This window comes from Canis lupus, chromosome 28 (genome assembly GCF_011100685.1).
Source record: "Canis lupus familiaris isolate Mischka breed German Shepherd chromosome 28, alternate assembly UU_Cfam_GSD_1.0, whole genome shotgun sequence".
Classification (NCBI taxonomy): Eukaryota; Metazoa; Chordata; class Mammalia; order Carnivora; family Canidae; genus Canis; species Canis lupus.
In genome coordinates this window covers 16,960,326-16,984,751 of record NC_049249.1, presented here as the reverse complement: position 1 = coordinate 16,984,751, position 24,426 = coordinate 16,960,326, and the positions used below count along the sequence as shown (strand labels likewise).

The following is a 24,426-nucleotide window of genomic DNA, read 5'->3' as shown; positions in this document are numbered from 1 at the left end:
CTCTGTGATCTGAGCAGTAGTCAAGGCGAGACTCAGAGTGGAGCCAAGGACCCAGATGAGCCCAGACCCCAGGCAGTAATCCCTAGCTGATGTCTGCTCCCCAAATCCCGGCTCCTTCTTTGGCTCTCCAAGTTTTCCTGTGTCCTACCTTTGACTTAAGTAGGGATAGCACTGACTCCTGCTATGTCCCACGACCTAAGGAGGAATTCATTCCTCTTGACTTGATTCATTCAGCTAACACATGCTGTGCTCCTACTCTGTGTCAGCTAACAGGGATGTACAGAGAAGGCAATGTCAGATGAATGAGTGAATAAATATTCATAATAAAACTAGTAATAACTAGCATATACTAAACCCATGTCATAAGCGAGGCTATGGGCTAAGTGCCATATATTATCATTTTGTCCTTATCCCATGAAGAAGACATGATTATTCCAGTTTTACAAATCAGGAAACTGAAGTTCAGAGAATTTAAACAGCTAGGCTATATAGCATATAGGAATCGGTGGAGCTGAAATCTAAGGCCACAGCTGCCCGCTCCAACATTTGAAGGTCTTAAAACCTAACTGAACCACGAGGTAAGGGTGCAGAGTGATAGGGCGAAAGAACCAGAAGATGTAGACAGCAGCAAGAATAGAGCAAAGGAGGGAGAGGGCACAGGCCGGGGAAGCCAGTGGTTCCCTGCTATGAGGCCGGTGGGGGGTAGGGGTGGGGGTGGGGAGTCCAGGAGCATGGCTCTTTCTGGCTCAGAAGAACTCCTGCACATTTGGCTGGCAGTTTTTTAAGGTTTGATTCTGACTGCCTTTCCATGTGGAATGTGTACCATCCCTAGTGTCTGATCACAGTCTGATTTATACAATAGTGATTTGCTCTACTCGTCATTTTGAGGTTGCTGAGAAAAGATATGGGCCCCCAGATAAAATTCAACCCCATGGTGAATTTACATTACAACATTCTGCTTTATTTTAAAACTTCAAAGGGACTCCTTTCCCTCAATCTATTTGAAGATGTGTGTGTATGCTCATGTGTGTGCTTGTGTAAAAATCTGCCTTAACATGAGGCCCTAAGCAGAGGATGTGGAGAAGTTCCCCATTTTCCCTCAAAGCAGATATGCATATAACTTAGAGAACAAAGTGGTCTTGGGATATCTTGCTTAAGAACAGAGGCCAAAAAAAAAAAAAAAAAAAAAAAAAAAGAACAGAGGCCATAGGGATCCCTGGGTGGCGCAGCGGTTTAGCGCCTGCCTTTGGCCCAGGGTGCGATCCTGGAGACCCAGGATCGAATCCCACATCAGGCTCCCGGTGCATGGAGCCTGCTTCTCCCTCTGCCTATGTCTCTGCCTCTCTCTCTCTCTCTCTGTGACTATCATAAATAAATTTTAAAAAAATTAAAAATTAAGAAAGAAAAAAAAAGAACAGTGGCCATAATATATTAGTATATTCTGTACCCTTTAGAAAGGAAAAAATCTGGGGCACCTGGGTGGCTCAGTGGTTGAGCACCTGCCTTTGGCTCAGATCATGATCCTGGGGTCCTAGGATCAAGTCCTTCATTGGGCTCCCTGCAGGGAGCCTGCTTCTCCCTCTGCCTATGTCTCTACCTCTCTCTGTGTGTCTCTCATAAATAAATAAATAAATAAATAAATAAATAAATAAATAAATAAATAAATAACATCTTAAAAAAAAAAAAAAGAAAAGAAAGGAAAAAATCCATCAGTCATTGCCAGGAATTTCTAGTCCTTACAGGATTTTCCCAAAGATTCTTCATAACACCTACCCATGAGTTCCTTGAGTAGGAAAGAAGAAATAGAAGTACATGTACTGTCAAAGGAATTGAGTATTCACCATAGCCCACCAAATCTAAAATGCCTACAGGGGAGTATCAAGCACCCATACATCACAAACCAGGTGTGGAAAGGGGGCTAGAAATGTGCTTCAGAAGACACGATTGCTTCTCTGGACCAGTCGTGACTCAGATCAGAGCTCACTGAGAACCGTCAGCTTCTGCAGGTAAAATAGCATCTGAACTTCAGGCAAGGACTGAGCATAAGGTATAGGAAGGGATTCAAGGGAGCATTTACTTCCCATACCAGAGTAGTGCTGAAGACTTTGAAACACAAGTAACCCCAGCAGATACCCAAATCCCATACCCCAAACCAAGTTCTATCCCATCTGGATTATTAACCTGAGCAGACTTCCTTCAATAGCATCACAGGGTACTAAGATGGTAGAAAGTCTTGTCATATGGCAGAGGAGGTGAGGGATGCAAGGAAATAGAATACGTACTCATTGCCAGGAAAGTTGGAGCCAAGTAGGTCTGCTGGAGATTCCTGATTTCAAAGAATATCAGTGTATCCACAGTGGCTCTCATAGATTGTTCTGGAAAACCTCTCTCTTCCAAGATGCAATATCATGCCTTTGTTACCAGACTAGGCCTTCCAGGAGGCAAATCCACGTTCTCTGATGCCCCATTCAGATAAGTCTTCTTGAGCATAAAGGACCAACTCCTTCACTGGCATCTTCTCACAGAGCCTACTACACAACTCTGCTCACCGGGGAGATTTTTTTTTAATTTATTTTTTATTGGTGTTCAATTTGCCAACATATAGAATAACACCCAGTGCTCATCCCATCAAGTGCTCCCCTCAGTGCCCGTCACCCAGTCACCTCCCCTTCCCCCACCCCTAGTTCGTTTCCCAGAGTTAGGAGTCTTTATGTTCTGTCTCCCTTTCTGATATTTCCCACTCATTTTTTTCTCCTTTCCCCTTTATTCCCTTTCACTATTTTTTATATTCCCCAAATGAATGAGACCATGTAATGTTTGTCCTTCTCCAATTGACTTACTTCATTCAGCATAATTCCCTTCAGTTCCATCCACGTCGAAGCAAATGGTGGGTATTTGTCATTTCTAATGGCTGAGGAATATTCCATTGTATACATAGACCACATCTTCTTTATCCATTCGTCTTTTGATGGACACTGAGGTGCCTTCCACAGTTTGGCTATTGTGGACATTGCTGCTAGAAACATCGGGGTGCAGGTGTCCCGGCGTTTCATTGCATCTGTATCTTTGGGGTAAATCCCCAGCAGTGCAATTGCTGGGTCGTAGGGCAGGTCTATTTTTAACTCTTTGAGGAACCTCCACACAGTTTTCCAGAGTGGCTGCACCAGTTCACATTCCCACCAACAGTGCAAGAGGGTTCCCCTTTCTCCACATCCTCTCCAACATTTGTGGTTTCCTGCCTTGTTAATTTTCACCAGGGAGATTTTTAAACCACAACATCAAAGAACTGAGTGACTAATTAAATGTGTGTGTGTGTGTGTGTGTGTGTGTGTGTGTGTGTGTGTGTGTAGCAAGTCCAAGATCCTCAGCTTGGACTTTTTTTGACTGATTTCTTTCAAACCCAAAGGCCAAGTTATATGGTAAGAAATTATTAATAAAATTTGCATTGAACTGAGAATAAGAATTTCAATTAGCAAGTAGCTACACACACACACATAAATACAGCAAATGGCAACATATATACCCATTTGCTTAGATGCATAGACAAAAGGATACAATCAGATGAATGGGGAGCATGATCCCATGTTGAGCTTAAGCTGTATCACCTGTGGGATTCGTTCATGTTTTGGAATATCTGACAAATTGGTGATGCCTCTAGGAGATCATCATGAGATCTAAGGAGCTTTTGGCAGTGAACTTCCTGAGGGAAAAGGGAGATAAGGAAAAGCTTGACCCAATGTCAAGTCCTCAAGGTAAGAGAGGAAGTGTGATTTTGCTGATAGTGCAGAATCTGTCACTTGGCCCTGTCCTTGCCCGGTCCCTGAGCTGTATCCCTTGGGCCCAATTAGCTAATTAACATCAGCTGACATCACAAAGCATTATGGTATGCACGTAGTTTTGTGTGCATTAGTTCATTTAGCCTCTAAACAATCCTGAATCAGGTACTACTACTTTAATCCTATTTCACAAATAAAGGTGTTAAAGCTCAAAGAAGTAAAGAACTTTCTCCAGCACAATTACTGCATGGGAGAATGAGGCTTCTAACCCTAATCAGTTTGAACCCATTCCCCAGATTCTAACCTCACACTATCCTGATCCCCAGGGAAGAGAGGACCCTCAATAAAAAATGAAAGAGCCAAAAAAAAAAAAAAAGAGCCCTATGCCTGACTGCTCTTTAAGGCAGCAGCTGCAGGCAGGGCTGCTTGGGAAGCACCAAGTAGAGACAGCTTTTCCCTCCAACTGTGCCACGGACTGCCATGCTTTAGCACCTTAAAAGTTCTGGAGCATTTACTGATGCTTCCGTGGGAAAGCAGGTGTTCACGGAGGGAGACTGTGGTGCTCTGTGGCATAAGGTGGTGGCGGTGGGGAGGCGGAGTGCCCTGCGGCCATGGCAGTGTCCGGCAGAGGTAGACATACACAGTTGGCCCAGGGGCAGCAGCGTCCCCTGGAAACCTACAACAGCTGACCAGACTCACCGATGAGCTTCGTGGGAAACTTCCTGGGTACACCCGAGAATACTTGAGGGGCTCTGGCAAGGATTGGGGTCCTGCATTAGGAAGAGGAGACATGAGCTAAGAAAACATAGGAGATTACTGGTGACATGACCCACTGTTAACCCCAGGCTGTGACGGCCTGAGGAAACAGAAAATCCAAGAGAGAGGAAGAGAGAGCTCTGATCCTCAGCTTGGACTTTTTTTGACTGACTGATTTCCTTCAAACTTACCAAGCTAGATGGTAAGAAATTATTGATAAAATTTGCACTGAACTGAGAATAAGAATTTCAATTACCAGATGCCACCCTCCCCCTAAATTATCTGCTCTATTGATGAGAATCTTTGGCTTAAGTCTTTACAAGCATTCTGACCATCTCTGACCATCCAGAGAAATATCTACAGTCTCTAGGAGCAGAACCCACATCCACCTCCATGCGAGCTCATTCCTACTCATACAATGTAGACAAGACAGGGTTAAAGGCTCAGCCCTGCTTTGTCTCAGCAGATGCCATGTGGAAAAGTGCTGGTCTGGCAGTGCCCTGTGGCTTCAGCAATCAGGCAGGGTAGGCTAATTAGTCAGTCTGAGATCCATGGGGGAAATGCTGACAAACTCAATAAGCAGCAAGTGCCTGGCCCCCAGGGGTGGGGGTGGAACCACATCAAAACAGAGGGGCAGCAGGTCTGGGGGCGGAGGAAGGGCAAACAGGTGTTCTCCAAGGATCCCTTTACCTACTGACCTCTTCAGCCTTTACTCCAGACATTATTTTCAAGCAACATTAAAGAGGTCTTACCTGGAAACAGACCCATAATTACAGAGAACACACTGGTGGTTGCCAGCAGGCAGGGAATGGAGGGATGGGCAAAAAGGAGTGAAGGGAGGTAGGAGTTGCAGGCCTTCAGTTACAGAATGAATAAGTCAGGGAGATGAAATGTACAGCATGAGGAATATAGTCAATGATATTGTAATAGTGCTGGATGGGGACAGATGGTAGCCACACTGTGGGGAGCATAGGATTCTATAACATACAGAATTGTCCAGTCATTATGTTGTACACCCGAAACTAATGCAACATTGTGGATCAACTATACTTCAATTTAAAAAAAAAAAACACGCAACTTAAAAACTTGAATTATATGATTTAAAAACAAATTGAAAAATAAAGAGGTCTTACCAAGCACCAGGCACTGTGGTCATGCTTTCTCAGGCACCTATGCCTTTGAAACGGAGGAGGAGTGGTGACTGGTGACAGGCAGATGATGCCAAAGGTTCTAGAGCATTGCAGGATGCACACAATACAATATCATCCTGGAATGTTGATTTCCTATCCAATGATGGAGGAGCAGAGAGAGCACTATTTTATATCAAAACAAGCATGGGCATATTATAAAATACAATGCAAGCTCTGCAGGAATGTTTTAATTTTTTTTTTAAAGTAGGCTTCATGCCCAGCATGGAGCCCAATGTGGGGCTTGAACTCATGACCCTGAGATCAAGACCTGAGCTGAGATCAAGAGTCAGATGCTTAACCAACAAAGCCATCCAGGTGCCCCAGGAATGTTTAAAATAGAGCAGAAGGCTATAGGATTAGAGCTACACTCCCAGACATCACCCCCAGCCCCGGGGCACATGCTCAATGTGGTCTGGAGTTGGGATCCAACAGTGGAAAAGCAGAATATATTTTTACTCCTTGTCTTTAGCAATTCTTAGGGTTATGTTTCAGGATCTTCTTCTCAAATTAATGACTTGCCCAAGCTCACCCAGCTCATGACTGAGCTGTGCAAACTCAATGTGTCTAATTTTACCACCTGATTCGAGAAGACAGTTGGGAGAATCTAAAACCCTATTCAGACCACAAGGAGAGCACTGAGGCTCTTGAATTCTTTCCCAGATTTACCAAGAGCACAGAGAATACCCTGGCAGGGAGAGAGAGATGATTATCTGGAGAAACAACTGGACAGGCCCAGAGGGAGCACATCCCCCCCAAATCCAAACAGCCCCACAAACAGAGCATCAGCAAACCCTGAAACAAGCAACCGTTGCCCCTTCCCTTACAGGTAGGGTGTGATGGACACTGGCTGATTCTGAGAACAAAATGTGTCCCTTTCATTTTGGGTAATACACACCTTTCTTTTAAGAGGGTTGGGACTGAAGACATCACAGAAGCCCCCCAGAGGTGAAACACTGATTTCCATTGGATATAGTCACACACTTTCTGGACCTCGGTAAAAACATTAAATTATAGTAGTTGCCAAGCATTTCTGAAGGTTAAAATTCATAAAGCTTGAGCCAGTTTTTATTTTATTGTCATATCTTTATTTTACTTATTCCCTTGCATGTCTTCTAAACTGAATGATATGCCATGGGCAGTGAAAGGCAGGTCTGCAGGCTGCCCCGTGAGGAGAACCTTGCGGGCGTGCTGGGGCGGGCATCCCTGGAGGGCCCAGAGCCTTCCTGCCCGAACAGCCCTGCCCACAGGTTAGTGCCATGAGGAGGAGCAGAACGTAGGCGGCTGTGGAATTCACGCTCTCAACAGATACTTATGGGGCCAAGCAACTGCTCTTGGCACTCAAACCTAGCAGTCACAGTGGTGCTTTCAATGAGTAACAGAAACTGAGGCAAATTCACACTCTCCAGTATCAATATTACCTTAGTAACAGCAACAGGAACCCAGTAACTGTATTCTTCACCTGCTACTGATGTAGTTCACCTTCTCGGGCCTTACCAAGTATCCCAGCCCGTAAAGATGGTAGTAACAGCCTTAAGTATAGGGCTAGGACAACTAAGGAGCTTAAAATCAGTAATACAATCAATCAATCAATACGATAAAAAACACAGAATAGCATGTGATAATAACATGGGCTTGGATCAGAGGCCTGGGTTCAGGATGTGACTCTGAAGTCAGTTATCCTGTGAATTGCAGAGAAAGGTACTTAGAACAACGTCTGGCACATATAACCTCTCCATCGATATTAGCTCTTATTATGAACAATAAGACACACGGGAAGATCTAGAATTGACTGTTCACTGAATGGTACTTCATAAACAGTCAATATATGAACTTCAGTTGCCTTTCCTCTTGCCTCCTCTTTCTGGAGGAGTGATCGAAGCGGGGTGGGGGGCACACTGAACATTGATAAAGCTGTGAGTCCCATCTCTGGCTTCACTACAGACCAAAGAAACAGATGATTTCCAGCAACCTTTGGTTTTTGGATCCGTTGTCCCTGAGAAGAGCTGAGTGGTGCTTGCATCTTGAATGAACTATGCTGGCCTCAGTTACCCAGGCACATGAGAGCTTTCGTTTAAATTTTGTATCACTTGTCACCCTTAATAATCCAGACTATGACCTTGAGTTCCCCATTGGATGGGGCAGTGGATGGAGCTCTCCTTACATGATACAAATAAATAAATGAAGCCAGGGGAGGAGGAGGGAGACAGTAAAATTGTGTCAACTGAGTTCAAAGAAAATCAGCTCTGCATGCTATCTTCAAATGGTAATGGACCAAATCCACCAGGTAGATGTTAAGTAAAAGTCCAGGCCTGGAAAGCACACATAGGGGGACGAGAAAATCTCTCATCACAGCTCCCCCTGACTGCCCTCCTGTCCTTCCCACTGGTCTTCAGCTGGGTGGAGGGGGCTCATTCTTACAAAGAAGCAACACGAAGGAGCCAGTTGATGATCAGAAGGGAACAGATGTCTCCACTTTCTCCCTGGCACCTTCAAGCTGCTTTCAGCTTAATTAGCCAACTGTGCTCCCCTCACACCTGGATGGGAATCTGGATGGGCTTCTGCATGGGAAACTGGAAGGCTGAGCAAACACCCACTGGGCCACCGGTGAAGGGCAGTCCACACCCTCTCCGTCCTCCAGACTCCCTCAGGGCCCCAAGAGCCAGCTGCCTTTCCTAGGTCTCTGGGCTATAAAGGGACCCTGGACTGATTGCAGGGGCAGGTCTGAAAGGGAAGCAGGCTCTTAAGAAAGGCCCTTACTTCTAGCTGACCCCTCAGCACCCAAACTGCACCGTCCTTGTTCCTTTGGAGGGGAAGAGCAGGATCTCACAATACTGGGTGCATCAGTATCTTACACGTATGAATTCATTACCTCCTGGCAAGAATGCTAAAATTGCTTTTTTTTAACTGATGAAGGAACAAAAGCACAAAGAGATTAATATGCCTCAGGTCATACAGCTACCAAGTAGCAGAACTGGGATTAAGACCCAGGCATTCTGGGATCCCTGGGTGGTGCAGCAGTTTGGCGCCTGCCTTTGGCCCAGGGCGCAATCCTGGAGATCGGGGGTCAAATCCCACATCCGGCTCCCGGTGCATGGAGCCTGCTTCTCCCTCTGCCTATGTCTCTGCCTCTCTCTCTCTCTCTCTCTCTCTCTCTGTATGACTATCATAAATAAATAAAAATTAAAAAAAAAAAAAGACCCAGGCACTCTGGGGGCCCCTGGGTGGCTCAGTCAGTTAAACTCAGGTCGTGATCCCAGGATCCTGGGATCAAGCCACACATTGGGCTCCCTGCTCAGCGGGGACTCCACTTCTCCCTCTCCCTCTGCTGCTTTCTCGTGCTTACTTGCTCTCTCTCTCTTTCTCTCTCGAATAAATAAATAAAATCTTTTAAAAAAAAAAAAGACCCAAGTATTCCAACTCTAGAATCTGGGTTCTTCACCATGACACTAGAAACTTGACGGGTGAGCTCACCAGCAAGCAGAGATAGATGAATGTATTAGAGGTCTGAAGACAAACATATGGATGTCATTCAGCCCATCAGGCCAGAGAGCCCATGTGGAGCCAAGCTGCCCTAGAGAGATCTGCTGAGGAAAGAGATGCGATTCTGCTCTGGCAAGGTTTACTGATTAATAATAATGACTCATGTTTGGTGCACACTTACCAGCACCCCAACCTGATATTACTATTTCCATTTTACAGATGAGGGAAACAGACTCAGAGGTGAACATGCACAAAGTCATACAGATAATTCAAGGTAGAGCTGAGGCTGGAGTCTAGCTCTGTCTCCAAAGGCAACAGTCATTCAGGTACAGGGGCCCATCAAGAATGGGAGAACCTCTCCCGGGACCCCTGTTCTGTGCTACAGAAACCTCTGAGCCAGAAGAGCTAGACTTGACCCTTGCCCCGTCAAGCCCACCTTTGGCTCCCCTTGGCTTCTCCTGGGAGTATAGCAGAACCCTGGCCTCAGCCCCTGACTCCTGCCGTGCAGCCCTTCTCCACCAGGGAGCTGGGGTTCCCAGCAGCATGTCTTCCTGCTGACATCTGTCTTCTCCAAGCTCCTAGGAGAGTGGGCAGGTGCCTGGAGGGACCTGATCCTCCTGGCCTGAAACACCCCTGAGTCTTCCATGGAAACTTGTCCAGCCTGCTCAGTCCCCAAACCCACCTATCCTATCCCCCCACGAGACAATAAAGTTGGCCCACCTGCCTCTCGGGGATGCTGTCTGTGATTTCAGATTTTTGTAAAATGGCTCCTTTGGACTTTTTGAGAAGGCTCTTCAGAAGCTCTGAATTTGGAGACACATTGAGGGTTTTCAAACACACAAACATCATTACCCACCATTGATAACCTTCCTTAGTTTGAGATCTGCTCTGAGATTAATGTAGCTACTCCCACTTTCCTTTGGTTAGTGTTGGCATGCTATGTTTTCCTCTATCCACTTTTAATCAATACACATTACACATCTTTTTTATTTTTTTTTTTTACAGTGGGTTGCTTGTAGATGACATAGAGTCAGGTATTGTTTTTTTATCCACTGTTACAATCTCTGTCTTTTCGTTGGTTCTTTTAGGCCATCGATGTCCAAAGTGATTATTGACACAGGTGGATTACTATCCATCACATTTGTTAGTGTTTCCTATTTGTTGCCCTATTCTTTGTTCCTGTTTTTGTTTTCCATTCTTTTTTTTTTTTTTTTACTCTTGTGATTTTAACTGAGCATTTAATATGATTCCGTTTTCTCTTCTTAGTATATCAGGTGCACTCACTAGTGTTTATGAAAAGCTACCATGGTCATTCCTGTCCAGCTTTCTTTCTGCTAATCCAGACTGTCTGTTCTTCACTGAGTCCATTCCAGCAAGCCACCTTCTGCTCTCCATGGGCCATGGTGGGTTATCAGTTATTCTGTTAACAACTTTATTTTGTACTTAGTCCTATGTAATTGCTGAGCTCTGCCTTCAGGAGTTGATGATCACAGTTACCATTTATTGAACATCTATTATTATGCACTAGTCACTGTCCTGGACATTCTTGACTACTTCAGTACAGAGGTGTTACTATTCCAGCTTCGGTGATTGGCTGCAAAAATATCCATCATTCTACACTGTTTTCATTATTTTTTTCCAGAAGAAATTAGGGCAGTCCAGAGTCTGACTTGATATCTACACCCTGATAATACCTATTCTTGACAGGTTAGAAACCTGACTTCCTGCCCTTTGATTCCCTCTTGTGTTCTTTTTTATTTTTCTTGCCCCATGGAGGAAGTATCATTTGGCTTTAGCACCAGGAAGTACATATTGTAATATTTTTAATTAAATGTTCTTTAATTTTAAAAATTTACAGCAGAGGCATTTGAGGATAAGTATTGAGCAGGATGACTTCACCCCTTCTGGGTATTATGATCTCATCTTAGCTGTAATAATAATATTGGAGTAAAATGATAGGGGGTACAAAACATTTTGGGGGCACCCTGTCCACAGCTGATTCAATCAGCGGTGGCCATCTCGCCCATGTGATGACCTTTGGTTTGTCACTTCTGGGAATTTGAAATGGAAACTTTGAGACTGAGCCATAGATGAGAGCAGGTCAGAAGTGGGCTTAGCTGAATCACACTAATGGTGAAGCACTAATGCAAGGTCAGGGCATTCTGCTGCCACCGTTGGCCTGGGAATAGCCTGGTTCCCACCCCTCCTGTGGCCCCAGATTTTACTTGGATTCCAGCAGGTGCATAGCCTTAGTGTATTCTTACCCTACTTAAGGGACTTAAGGAGTCCCTACTCCAGGGACTCTATTCTTAGCAAATATATGATGTCTAAGATAAATTGATTTTGCTTAAAAAAATAAAATGCTCAAATTCATGGAAATACAACAGATATTCTCTTCTGAGCTTCAAATAATACACTGACTATAATCAAACTCACAGGCAGGTGGATATGGAGTTCCCAGGATGTGGCCAAGCTCTGTGGCCACGGCTGAAGAAGGGACAGAGAGCTGGGGGGCAGCAGACTGGTCCTATTCCATCATGGAGGAGGGAACGGAAGTGAGAACTTAGCCCCAAAAGGAATGGGAAGAAAGGAAAAAGGGGATCCAACTTTTGTTCAGTGCTTGCTCCTCATCTGCTGCCAGCTTGCTGGCTGCCACAAAGACAAGCTGGTCGTTTTCTGGGCTGAGCACTTCTCTGGGAGCTGGGAAATAAACCACAACCAAACTCTCGCTGACACCTTTGCCAAGCCAATAAACCGCAGTTCGTGGGAAAGGTAAGCTCACCCAAAGACAGTTTTCACTAATGAAGAACTGTGCAAGATATGAAAGTCACTTTTTAAATAGGAGCCTTAGGATGGCTTTCGAAATTTTATGTATCTGTATCTAGAGTGCGGGGTGCTTATGTGCACATGTGCATGGGCTTTGGGTGGGGGTAACTCTTTGGAAAGAAAAGCATAGTGCTAGAGAAAGCCACTTACTGTGTGTCCTCGAGAATTTGCTTAAACTTTTGAGCTTCAATATCTTTATCCATTTGGGACGCCTGGGTGGCTCAGCAGTTAAGTGCCTGTCTTCAGCTCAGGTCGTGATCCTGGAGTCCTGGGATCGAGTCCCACATCGGTCTCCCTGCATGGAGCCTGCTTCTCCCTCTGCCTGTGTCTCTGCCTCTCTCTCTGTCTCTGTGTGTGTGTGTGTGTGTGTGTGTGTGTCCCATGAATAAATAAAATCTTTTAAAAAAAGGAATTTCCTCTTTAAAAAAAATCTTTATCCATTAAAAAAAGAGAGAGATAAATCACCCCATATGGTCATCATGAGGGTTAAATAATTGACCAAAGTATAATGCCTGGCACATAGTAAGCACTCACTGGCAGCTTTTTCTATTTTTTAATTCAACTGGACTTGGGAATTCTTCAATTCCAACCACAACCCCGCTACCCCCGCCAACTCCCTGCTGTCTGCATAGGATAGAAAGTTCCACCCACATTAACCTTAGCTCTCCACTCTTTAAACAGAAACTCCACAGCCTACTTCTGCTACAATTTCTTTCCCTGAATAAGGAAGTTGTTCATGGAAAGCATCAGGAAAGGAAGCACTAGGGAACGGGATGACGTTCATAGACATTCATCTCAACACTTTGCCTCCCTTGCCTCTTCCCTCCCCAGCCCCATCCACTGTCAGGTCCCCCAGGTCAGCTGATGTGTCTAGAATGAAGGCTGCACTCGGTCCACATAAGAGTAGCCTGAACTCTGGTCATACAAGAATTTTTGTCCAACCAGCTCCAGGTTTTCTATGTTAATACAGCCAAATAGATTGACTATTTTTTTTAAAAAAGTCCAGAATTCTGGTGCCTCTTGAGAAGTCAGACATCAGGCCACACTGGGTTCTCCTTCCTCCATCTCAACAATAGGCCAGCTGGCATTCCGAGGCAGCTGCCTATGCTAGTCGAGGCAAGTAGTCGCCAGTCGACCATAGTCGTCACCATTCCCTGTTGCTTTACGTTGCTTGCCTGGCCCCATGCCATCTGCAACATCTGGTCCAGAGCTCATAATTAACCCTCCTTCAGCCTTACATTCTGTAAGAAGACAAACAGCATGGGATTCCAAGAAGTCCCTAGCATGATGCCATAAGAAAAAGGACAGTGTTTTGCCCACCAGACTTTCCCAATAAGAAAATAGCACTGGGTGGGGATTATGGCACCTGGGGTGTGTGAATTCATCCTCCCCCTCACCTCTCTGGACTTCAGTTTCTCCTCCAGTGACTTAAGACACTTGGAGGAGTGGGACTCAGAGATTGGCTCTGGCACTGCCTCATCATAATGCAGAGTCACCAACCATCTGGTTCATCTGGGAGAGAGCTGCATGATGACCCTGGCACCTGGCTCAAAATTCAGAGTTAGTCCTATCAGAAAGAGGCTGAGCTGATGGCGGGAGGGCAAACTCGGGCAGCCACTCTGGAAAGCAGTATGGAGGTTCCTCAAAAAGTTAAAAATAGAACTACCCGATGATCTAGCAATTGCGCTACTAGGCGTCTACCCAAAGAATACAAAAATACTAACTCAAAGGGATACGTGCACCCCAATGTTTATAGCAGCATCATCTGCAATAGCTAAACTATGGAAGCAGCCCAAGTGTCCATCAACTGTAAAGAACTGGTACACACACACACACACACACACACACACACTGTGGAATATTACATAGCCATCAAAAAGCACGAAATCTTGCCACTTGCAATGACATTTTTGCTAACTGAAATGGGTCAGTCAGAGAAAGACAAATACCGTATGATTTCACTCATTTGTGGAATTTAGGAAACAACACAAACAAGCAAAAGAGGAAAAAGAGAGAGAGAGAGGCAAACCAAGAAACAGACTCTCAACTACAGAGAACAAAATGATGGTGACCAGAGGGAGAAGGGTGGGTGAAATGGGAGGGTGATTAAAGAGTGCTCTTATTGTGATAAGCACTGGGTGTTGTACGGAAGTGCTGAACTAAATTGTAGTTCCCCTGAGACCAATACTACACTGTAGCTTAACTAACCAGAATTTAAATAAAAACTTAAAAAAAGAAAGAAAGGAACAGGCTGAGCTGAAAACTCCCAGCTACAGAGCCTCCGCAGGAAGAAGGAGAAGAGCTAGAAATCTTTGTCTCCTGCTGGGGCGGCTCATTTACCACCAAAGACGCGTGGTGGGTGGGTGTCAGAGGAAGTGGAGGCCCTGGCTGGGGCTAGGCGAGCAGTAAAAATTTGAAGTAGAGAGAAAAAAAAAAAAACATTAAAAGCAAGTGGATGGGAAGATAAAAGGAGGGAGAGAGGCTCTGGGTAAAGGGCTGTATAATTCTGTACTAAAATAAAAATTAAATCCCAAGGGGATAAAAATACTAAAAAGAGTCATCAATTTGTGTCATGACTTATTCTGGTGCCACCCTAGCTCCTGGAGACTTTTGCATCCTTGGCTGTGCCCTCCCTGCCCTGCCCTGTGCTATCTGCTCCCTCTCCCCTCCCACCCCTCCAAGCCCTGGCTGCTTCCAAATGAGCCCTCAGTTCTGTAAGCTGTTTTCTTAGATTGCATCTAACGCAAAATGTTCCACTAGAATAATTTTGTTTTCATTTCACCAAGCAAGAGAAAAGACCTGAGATGCTTTGAAAAAGCAACCAAGCCCAAGCAGTTTTAATAGGCTAGCGTAGGGTAATAGGAGTACTTTAACATGGACTTAAAGTAGAAGCTCCAGATATATATAGAGAGAGATAGATAGATATAGATATAGATATAGATATAGATATACAGAGAGAGAGAATGACAGAGAGACAGAGAGACAGCAGCACAGAGAAGTGGGTTTTGGAGCATCCTTCTCAAACCCCCATATCTCACCTGAACTCTAGGACAGGCTCTAGAAAAAGGAATGCCCACAACCAGAACCTCCCCTGTCAACAAAACCCATCAAACAGCCCTGGCCTGGAACCCAGCTGGAGCCTTAGGCCAGTCTCATCAGACATAGCCTCAGTCTTGTATTCATTCAATGCACATTTGGAGGGCTCTAAAGACTGGAAGCCCCTCAAGGTCAGAACTATGTCTCTTTTGTCCACTAATGTCTGTCCAGTGCCCAAAATGGTCCTGGCACATAGTGGGTTGCTGGTAAGCATTTGTTAACCAATTAATTATTTTTGTGCCACACACTGATCTAGGCACAAGGGGACATGATGGCGAGTAAAAGAGGCTTAGCCTCTGTCCCATGGGGTTTACAATCTGGCTGGATAGATAAAGACCTTCAAAGACCATTACACTACAGCATGGTAAGTTTGGGGGAGTGGGGGAAGTTCCGAGTGCTATGAATGTGCATAGGAGGAGCATGTAACCCAGATTGAGGGAGGTAGGGAAGGGTTCCTGGATGTGGGGGCATTCCATTTTTCACCCTTAGACACGAAGGATAAGAGTCATCCAGGAGAAGTGCCGGGGGCGGGGGGCGGGGGGCAGTGGCAGCTGCATGGAGAGGAAAGAGTGTTCTGGAGGCTCGGTAACAAGACTGAATGAGATATCCAAGGAACAGAAAGAGACCTGGATCAACCAGATGGTCGGAGACAAGGAGGTGAATATTTGGAGGTGAGGAGGAACAGATCACTTTACACAGGGACTGAGAAGCCACACTATGGCATGTAGACTTCATCCTAAAGCAGTGGAGAGCTTTCAAGAGACATTTATTAAGCAACGTGTATGTTTCAAGTCTGGTGTTGGCATTGGGGATTCGGAGGGAAGCAAATCAGTGGTGATCCTTGCCCTCTTGGACTTCAGTGTAGTGCAGGGACAGATATGAATCCAAAAATAACTGAATAAACCAACGTGTAATCATGAAGGGAAATAAACAATCCAGAATAGCCTGCCAGATCTTCCTGCGACTATGAATATCTATAAATACAGCATGGCCACATATGCTAGTGTGCACTTACGATGCCACTAATGTGATTGAGCAACCAAATGTTTCATTTTATTTAATTTTTTTAAAGGATTTTATTTATTCATGAGAGACACAGAGAGAGAGAGGCAGAGACACAGGCAGAGGGAGAAGCAGGCTCCATGCAGGAAGCCCGATGACAGACTCGATCCCAGGGCCCCAGGATCCTGCTCTGAGCCAAAGGCAGATGTTCAACTACTGAGCCTCCCAGGTGCCCCCATTTTATTTAATTTTTATTATCTTAAATTCAAATTTAAACAACCATAGGTAGCTAGCAGCTACTGGATTGGACGGTACAGAGAAAAATGAACTCAGATCTGAGAGCTCATAACAAAAGAGCTAGTCTCAAGTAGGGAGGAGGGTGAGCATTCCTGGGGATGTGACATGACTTAGGACCTCAGTTACAAGGTGACAGATAGTGTTGATGGTCCTGTCTCAAAACCCCTAGTATGTGGTGGAAAGAACACTACAGCCAGTGGCTGTAAAAATTTGAGATCTAGCCATGGCTCAGGGGCGTACACACTGGGCAATGCATTATTCAAGCCCTCTGAGCCTCAGTTCCCTGATCTGTAAAACAGGAATGATAATTCTACCTAATTCACAGAACTGTTATGAGGGTCAAGTGAAAGTACGCATGTAGAAAACTTTGAAAACTATAAATATCATATGAATGTAAGATATTTTAGTATCTTTTTGGCTCATTCCAGGAGAAATGTACACCCATTACAGAAAAATCGGGAAATCTAGAAAGATTCAAAGGCAAAAAGAAAATTGTAAATAACACATCTTAGCTGTCTCTGCAGTCACTTTTCTTTGCATAGGTGTGCATATCTGTGACTTTAAAAACAAATACCTAGAGCACACCTGCATGCTGTTTTGTCGTCTACTTTTTTTCCCTAGCAATATGTCATGAACATTCCCCCGAGTCATTAGTTTGCTACAACATGGTTTTCCATGGCTGCAAAGTGTTCCATAGGAAGTTGTCGTTTTACCTTCAGAGCCCATTACTTCCTTCATCAGCAGGTTGAGAGTGAGTGGAGGGAAGTCCTCTACTGCTTCCCCTCCACCGCAGGATGTGCCAGCACATTCGAATTCACGGAGCCGGGCTCCTAGAACCCACTGCCTCAGTGCCCCCGAACAGACCGAAGGAGGAAGCCTCCCAGGGCACTCAGCTGATCCCACCTGTTTCTGTGCAATCGTATCTCCTGGCCCTGGAGCCAAGCCAAGCCCAGATGGCAACGTTGCCAGATTCACCAGTGATTACACATCGGCACTTGGCTCCCAGGGCTGAGTGGGTGGACTTCTCCAGGGAGTGACCGTCAAGCCCCCCCCCCCCCACCCGCCCTCAGCAACCCACCCCTATACCAGGCTACGTGGGGAAAAGTGTGCTTTCTTTGTTACTGGAAAACTTCACTGGACTTTCATATTTTCAAAGTTCAGGTGGCCTCGGACCCCCTGAGCGGCCCTCCTGCTGAATTGGTTTTCAGACTGTGCCACTTTAAACATGATTCAAGAAAAATTACCGGAGCCTCCACTCCATCTGTCTCTGGAAATGGTCTTTGTGCTTAGATCATTTGCCAGCGACACTCCATCTCCACAATTACCTCGGCTATTTTATCTTTATCTGTCCGGAACACTGAAGGGAAGCAGCAGATAACACCATCATTTAAGTGACTTGTTCAGCTTAAATACTTTTGCACCTCAGAGTGTGAAATACCCCACTGCTGCACTGGCCTTGCCCCAGGGATGAGCCCCTGCACTGTCAGTGGGTTTTAAGCATGATAAAGAGAGGCTGCTGACGGAAGAGTTTCATCATAATGGGGCTGCATCCTCAGGAGCGCAGTGATGGTACTGAACCCCTGTCACAGCTCAAATTGCTTCTCCGTGCTCCCTAATCCCCAGCTGGCCTTACAGCCAAGGCCAGTATCCTAATCCTCTAGCACCAGAGTGTCTTCTATGCAACTGGAAGTGTCTGCAGTGGATAAAGCTGAGGTGTGCCTGAGACATCAGGAGGAAAAAGCAAGGATCAGACAGGATGTTACCCTACCTGGTCCCTACACGTGTATCTTTTTACATATTTACTATATACACATACTATAGATGCCAAGAGGAAGAAAGATGCTACTGCGTGCCTCCTGCCTGCAGGGAGATAAAATATCAAAAGATAATGAACAAAACCAGGCAGTACATGCCAGGTTAATAAGAACAGCTAGCACTTACTGAGCTCTTACTGCGTGCCAGGCATTCTGCTAAACACTTCATCACATTTTCTTATTTACTCCTTGCAACTATCCTATGAGGTGTGCATGATGAGCCTCATTTTTCAGATGAAGACATTGAGCTGTGGTGAGATTAAACAACTTGCCCAACGTCACACAAGCAGTGGTTGCAGCTGAAGCTTGCTGCTTTGCGAACAAGAAAGATGCTGCTGCTTCCAAAGGTAGCGTTATGAGAAAGGAGAGAGGGCACAGCCCCATTTCTTTTTTTTTTTTTAAGATTTTATTTATTTATTCATGAGAGATAGAGAGAGGCAGAGACATAGGCAGAGGGAGAAGCAGGCTTGCTCCCCACGGGGAGCCCGATGGCAGGACTCTATCCCAGGACCCTTGGGATCACGACCTGAGCCAAAGGCAGACACTCAACCACTGAGCCACTCAGGCACCCCGCACAGCCCCATTTCTAACAAAGCCAAACTATCTGCCCATTTCAAGTGTTAGGACCAGAGACTGACATGACCAGTGGGTGGTGAACACAGTTCTCCATCCACCCAGTTCTTCTCTAGAGACACATCCCTATATTTCATATCCAAGGTGTGGTCCTTCAGGGTTTCTTTCTTTGTTTCTATTCCTTTCTCCCTTAAAAATGAGATTCCATTCTTTCCACTCAAGGACAGAGTCAAACCCAGCAGGAATACCAGCTACAGGGACCAGGGGAGCATCCTGGCAGTCAAGCCAGGTCATGGATCAGAGGAACCAAAGACAGATATGATCTGAGAAGTCACATGAGTTCAAGGTAAGGAGGGATAAGGAAGAGCCCCAAACAGTATGGGACAAGCCACCTCAGATCTTGGCCCCAAAGGGAGAGAGTCAGTGCAGACATGAAACAAGGTGTGAGGTCTGGCTTAGGGTGTGAGCCCCAGTGCCAGGCGCTGAGACAAGACTGAATTTAAACATAATTTGAGAAATGACTGAGAAGCAGTAGTAGGGGAATGAGAACTGAGACAAGGAGAGGAGGGAAGCAAATACAGGGCATTAATAAGAAGTTTATCATTTGGGGCAATTGGGGCTCAGTTGAACTGGAGAACTCCAGGAGAAGATGTGGAACATACCTCAGAACTATCCCACCAAAGAGGCGAGAGAGCTGGGGTATTAGTCCACCAACACATTCAGAGAAAGAGTTGAGGGCTGCTTCCATGTGACAGGAGTCCCAGCCTTTCAGCCTGTCCCTGGTTGTGTATGCCAGGAGCATATGACAAGATTAGAGCCAGAACAAATAGGAACTGGGAGGGGAAGAGAATAAGAACACAGTGAAAGTCCTCATGCTATAGGGAACAGAAGGCCTATGAGCTCCTGAGGGCAGCCTGGCTAATGACCAGATGACACAGGGACAGGCAAGGCTGCGGATACAAGGGTAAGGGCTGAGCTGATGGGTAAGGGCTGAGCAGGCCCTGTGGACCTGCCCCCCACCCCTCAACCAGCCCCTTCCCTTTACAAGGGATGAAATGGGCAACCAACATCCAGATCAGACCCTGAGAAATGAAAGTATCCCTTACAAGTCCTTGGTCCTCTTGCCACCTTCTAGCTCTCTCTGTACCCCGGCTCAGCTTTTCAGAGCCTCCATCCCCCATGTATTGATCCCTGGGCCAGGGCAAGGTGAGTTTGCTGAGGTGACACCTCCTCTCTGTCAGCCCAGACCTATGACCTGACTCTGTGACAGTGGCCCCAGAACTGTCACTCTGCAAATAACTGTGGCCAGGGCAAGAGAGGCAAAAGCCAACATAAGGATCTGAGACAGACATCTGTAATTGCACATTTGGAAAAACGCAAACCTTTAAGCAGAAGCTCTACTTCAATTTTCTCACTTTGTTCCTCCTTAACCTCAGACTGAGGGGGGAATAAACCCTTTTTGATTTGTAGACTGAATTCTTTAAATAGCCAGCTTATCCTCTTTTAAATTTATTTTTTCCTTTTGCTTGGGGCAGTCACCAGGGGCCCAAAATGGGAATTTGGTACCTTGGTCAGATGGCTCAAATGTCAAAAGTTACTATAGGGGATATCATGCTACCAATCCATCTTTCCTGCTAATCCAAAAGTCAAATAAGTCCATGGAGGACTTTTTTTTCCCTAGAATTTCAGGCTCCCTGAGGACTAATTTCTCTGAAAGCTGCATTAAACTAATAGCACCATAAAAGGCCCATTGTGAGATGTAATTGGTTTGTAGGACTTTCCTATAAAAATAATAAAAAGACTGACAAAGGCAGTTTCCAAAGGTCAATTATCTTTGTGTTGCTTGAGTTGAATGGAGGTCAGTCCCAGAATTCCATTTTATAGGCATATTAATCAAAACTGGGCCTGCCCTACCCATCTGACCCTATCAGCTGTCAGAGAAGTCACAGGTTCCACCTTATGCTCATTGCCAAAAGGATGCTTTGGGCTCCTCTTCTCCCCAGATGAGATTGGCCCATCACCACTTTGAGAGCAGAGCTGGAAGCTGAAGTTTTTAAGGGAGGAAAAATGATACCCTGAACACAAAAAAGAAGAGGTAACTCAGTGAGTCAGGCAGGTATGTGCCAGGCAGTGTGCTTAGAGATAAGGCCCTGTCCCCAAAGAGCTGAAGAAATACGTTAGTCATGATTCTAAGTTATATTTAACCAAAACCAACTAAAACTAGCTTCAGTAAAAGTGAAAATTTAGTTAGCTTACATAACGGAATTTTAAGGATGGCTACATCCAAGGGCTCAAAGAATGCCAACTCATTGATGACAGAAAGTTCTCATTATTCTATCTCTCTCATCTACTAATCAGTCATCTATCTATCTATCTATCTATCTATCTATCTATCTATCTATCATCTGCCTATCTATCTATCACCTATGATCTCTCCCTATCTCTGCACTACTAATTCCTACTCTCAGAAAAGCTCTCTGCCACATGGCAGGCAGGAAGGTATCCTTGTTGTCCATTTTCCCCAGTGAGCTACTTCACTATAAAGAGATTTTTTTCCTCCTAACGTTCACATATCAATTCCAGGAAAACAAAACAAAACAAAACTCTGGTTAGCCCTGTTTGGATCACATGCCCACCCCTGAACCAATCATTGAATCCATGAGGTTGCAATAATATGATTTCTCAGGTTGGGTCACATGCTCACCCCTGTGGCTAGGAGGTCTAGAGAGAGGGCATAACAACATATTTGACAACTAACCAGATCACATCAAGTAGAGAAAAAAGGGGGGTTCCCCTGATGGCAAGATGTTGGCAGACAAAATCCTGCCCACCCAAAGAAAACTATGCAACTTTGAAATGTACTCAACCAGTTAATTTAAGGTATCTTCATTCCAACTACTCTATTACTCTATTCATCTCTCCTTTCTCTCACCCATCCATCCATTTATCTGGCAAAAGAGTTAGTTTCATAGGAACAAGATCTTTTCCTTCTTGCCCCTGCTCAGAATAAAATTTTTTAAAAATTGCTATTTCCAGGGAGGGCCTAAGTCTCCAAAAGGATGAATTATCCTCAAGCTTTAGAGTGTCCAAAACTCAATAAGGATACACAAAAAAGTATGGAAGACTATACAACCAAATGTTAACATTGGTTATCTCTAAGTGGTGTGCGTGTGGCTCCTTTTTTAGTTTGTTTATCATGTTTTCCAAGCTTTCCGTAATGAAAATGTATTGCTTATATAATTTTTAAAAGGAAAAGGTAATGCTAAAAGCCTCTCAATCTCATTCCTCTGATTCTATGTGCACCAAGCAATCCTTTGAGGCTTAGACGAGTTTCCCAAGTCAACTTTGCTACAGAAGAGAAAATAGTCTAACCATCCAGAGCGCTCAATAGCTATGTCATTCCATAATAATAGGACTCCATCATGCTAATTTATCAAGTCTTTCTTGAGTCTCAGACTGTTCACAAGATGCTGGCCCAACATCCAGCCTCTTCTTGGCAAAATCTGAAGGCAGCATCCAAAACCCTGGAGGATAAAAGTGTTTATCTTCTCACAATAGCCCCGTGGTGGCCAGCCACATTTGCTGCTGGCCACAGAGCCATTACTCATTAGTAGCTAAGTAAAAGACAGTGCACTTCCTATCATCTTCATGAGGGGGTAATCTTTTGATGCAATCAGCAATTGTCCACACTGAGCATTAAAGGAATGTGCCCTTCCTGTGAACAGCAGCAGAAATGTTCTAACTGGGGTCGGGGGCTCCATTAAGAGTCATCTCTGTGTTGGGAATAAAAGTGGAAATTATCAGACCTTTGAAATAGCTTAAGCTTAGATCTTAATATTTTGAATAGGATCAAAGTGCCTTGGTACAGTGCAGTACTTTTCATGGAGTGCTTTGTCACACAGGTATGGAAATACACATATATGCCAGCCAAAAGTATTTTAAACTTTTATACCCAGATCCATCTTAGAAGAAGTAGGGTTGCTGATCAAATAAGAAATACAATTTTTAAAGTATGTTGGTGTTTCTCAGATGTGAAACCATTAAATGATTGAACACCAAGCTACATATGTAATATTCACATGGGCTCTGAATCTGACATAATTCCTAAGGAAAACAACTGTCAGAAATAAATATTTAGGGATGCCTGGGTGGCTCAGTGGTTGAGCATCTGCCTTTGGCTCAGGGCATGATCCCAGAGTCCTGGGATCGAGTCCCACATAGGGCTTCCTGCATGGAGCCTACTTCTCCCTCTACCTATGTCTCTGTCTCTCTCATGAATAAATAAATAAAATTTTTTAAAAAGAAATAAGTATTTACTATTCACCCTCGTGATTTATACATATTTTTCAAGAAGTACCTTACAACCACCCTACAAGGTTTTAAAGGTGGGAAATCAGTGAATAATACTAGTGATTGGAAGAACCATAGTTTATCCAAGCCTATCTCAAGTCTGTCCTGTGCTCTTCTTCTTTCCGTGACACCAATGTGACCTTTCCAGCACCCCCCCACCCCCAGCTATACCTGCACATAGCGTGCACATCTGTGGGCACTGTGTGCGTGATATGCTCGTGTAATTCCTGCATTGACTATATATTAATATGCAGGCAAGGATGCCAGCTGAGAATAACTCAAATGAAAAAGGGAAATAGATGGTAGAGTTAACTCTAAATGAGTAAAATCAATTTAACTTAAAGAGTCCTTCTTCCATTGCATAGAAAGTGGCAGCTGAGCAATGGGTTCTGGACAAGCTTGGCCATTTCTGGCTTAAATACGACCTCTTCAGAGGAAATTTCCTGAAGTGTCAGGTGGGCATAATTCTAAAATGTAATGCTAAACGTCAGCAGGGAAATAACCCTACTGGTCATAAATCCCATAAAGAAATAATAAAAATGTCTCTGACTAGATAACAGCATGACATGCCAATGTTCCAGAAAGACAAACATAAACATAAGTTGCTGCCTACTTTAAAAAAGAAGTGCTAGTGACAAATTCACTTTAGCTGCTTTGCGGGGTCCTTGCTATTAGTGCCTGCAAAGTTACAGGGCCCCAGGGTCTGATCTCAGATACTGTCTTCCAGAAGGGGTGCTAGCCAAACTGGGTTTATTTCTTCTAAAGCTAAGACTGGGGAAAGTACAAATCTTTCTTTAGAGGTTTATAGAAAACAAGACTGGCTTATTCCGAGGATGGCTTTTTTTTTGTTGTCGTTCTTTATAATAACAAGAGGATTTGGATACACACTTGGGTTCATGAAGTATAAATCCTGCTTAAATCTATAGAAGTTAAGAAGATGTGTGGTGGCTCCGTGGAGCAGGAAGCAGCATCTGTGTCAAATCGTACTGAGCAATGTTCTTTGTTGTCGTGAGGTATTGATAAATCCCTGGGTCTTCAACAAGGGGAGTCAGGAATAGGAAACTCATTTCAAATCATATCTCAGGTAGGCGTCTGAGTCAAAATAAGATGAAAGTCATTAATTTTTTTTCTATTAAGCCACCAAGCACAAGTGGAATAGTTCTCTCCTTTCCTTCTTTCAACTGAATTCTGTTAAGAACAAGGGCCAAGACTCCTGTTCTAAATCTTCAGAGAATGACACAGAATTGTTCTTTTCCTTTTTCCTTA

General features: G+C 44.6%; 2 long non-coding RNA genes across 4 annotated transcripts in view; one reads left to right on the top strand and one right to left on the bottom strand.

Annotated features, from left to right (window-relative positions):
* Positions 1 to 1,815: 1,815 nt before the first annotated feature.
* LOC111092989 lies at positions 1,816 to 12,335 on the bottom strand. Of its 2 annotated transcripts, none has more exons than XR_005380550.1 (5): positions 12,179 to 12,335; positions 5,666 to 5,815; positions 4,476 to 4,546; positions 3,556 to 3,700; positions 1,816 to 2,036 (listed from the first exon to the last, which is right to left on the bottom strand). It is a non-coding gene; the product is annotated as an uncharacterized LOC111092989 (long non-coding RNA). The 2 variants fall into 2 exon arrangements; XR_005380551.1 differs by lacking the exon at positions 12,179 to 12,335 and adding an exon at positions 6,618 to 6,736.
* Positions 11,181 to 24,426, top strand: part of LOC111092990 — a 34,294-nt gene continuing 21,048 nt past the window's right edge. Inside the window, exons 1-4 of one of the 2 annotated variants that reach the window (XR_005380553.1) lie at positions 11,181 to 11,302; positions 11,641 to 11,974; positions 18,472 to 18,584; positions 19,033 to 19,156. This is a non-coding gene — a long non-coding RNA (uncharacterized LOC111092990). The remainder of the gene's footprint in view (positions 11,303 to 11,640; positions 11,975 to 18,471; positions 18,585 to 19,032; positions 19,157 to 24,426) is intronic. The other variant, XR_005380552.1, reaches the window with a different exon arrangement.